Genomic DNA, 1,236 nt, shown 5'->3' with positions numbered 1-1,236 from the left:
ATAGCTGGGTTTGTCCCTTTTTAACCCAGCATTTTTTAGTGTAGTGTTACACCTTACCATGATAAAAAAAGGTAGGTATAACAACATCACTCTTTGTACTTGATATTATTTTTTTTAACATTTTAGGGATACACTGTATATTTCAAAACTATAATTTGAAGCAGACAAACATGGGAATGTTATATCAAAGGTTTCGACACTAACTTACAGACCCTCCCGGGTCTTTCAGTAGGCTTCCTGCATTTTTTATAGTCACAATGTAATCTCCAATCACTCCAGTTATTGTATTCAATCCAGGACACACACAGGATGCATGTGTTCGTCCATACAGTGAGCTCGAAGCATTGCTTCACAGAAAGCCGATTATCTGAAGTACGCACTTGACTCGGCGGCTGTCATGAACATCTGAGATAAAGGCTTGGTGGAAGATCGCAATGAAATGAGTTTATACTAACACAAACACAGGGCCGGAGGCTTCTGCTCCCCGCTCAACGTAGACTTGTGCAGCATCTACCGGCTTGTTTCAAACAAACGAACAAAAGAGCTGAATCGACCGGCGTGCGCATATATCACACTCACATTCACAAGCAATGACAGAAAGAAACACCGATGCATTAGAAACAAAGCCACGGTGCTACAAACACAAGCTCTTACCCAAAATATTATGTTAAATCCAAATATGAAATATTTGATGCAGCAGCTGACTTCTTGACCCTTGTAATGCTTTCCTGACATCATTTGGCTCGTTTTCTCCAGAAACAAACTAACGTTACTGGGTCACATAAAAGGCGAAGCAGGTTCAGTTTAAGACTCCGTTCTTAGGACATCGATGTCAGACTGTCCCAGCAATGTCCTTATCCGCATAAAAGAAACATAATGCAGACCAGCTTCAACAGCGCCTAAATCAAGTAGAAGGCTGACTGTCATTTAGAAACAACCCCGCTGACTTTAACCCTCTGTATCTCGAAATAACAGCCGCTATTAGTTCACGTCGCTCTTTTTTTCGCTTGACATGGCTGCTTTTGATTGACAGCTCTGGTAACCAATCAGCTGCTGCGCCGCTTCGTCTCCCTCACAGGCACTCCAGAGTTGCCAAATCCGCGTATTATACGCGATTTTGGGATTATTTTTTTGTAAAATTGAGGTGAAAAAATCCCGGGTCGCGGGTTGCGGTATTTTGGGTTTATTTAAAAAAATATATGGTTGCTTGTTAGGAAAACCTGACAAGCAACTTCG

At 41.7% G+C, this 1,236-nt stretch overlaps 1 long non-coding RNA gene across 1 annotated transcript in view; it reads right to left on the bottom strand.

Annotated features, from left to right (window-relative positions):
* Nucleotides 1-1,020, bottom strand: part of LOC107578037 (uncharacterized) — a 27,872-nt gene extending 26,852 nt beyond the window's left edge. Inside the window, exon 1 of the long non-coding RNA XR_001608289.1 lies at nucleotides 655-1,020. This is a non-coding gene — a long non-coding RNA (uncharacterized lncRNA). The remainder of the gene's footprint in view (nucleotides 1-654) is intronic.
* Between the last annotated feature and the right edge of the window lie 216 nt (nucleotides 1,021-1,236).

Source organism: Sinocyclocheilus grahami, unplaced genomic scaffold (assembly GCF_001515645.1).
Source record: "Sinocyclocheilus grahami isolate Dianchi unplaced genomic scaffold, SAMN03320097.WGS_v1.1 scaffold8472.1, whole genome shotgun sequence".
Lineage (NCBI taxonomy): Eukaryota > Metazoa > Chordata > Actinopteri > Cypriniformes > Cyprinidae > Sinocyclocheilus > Sinocyclocheilus grahami.
This window is presented reverse-complemented; position numbering and strand designations above follow the sequence as displayed.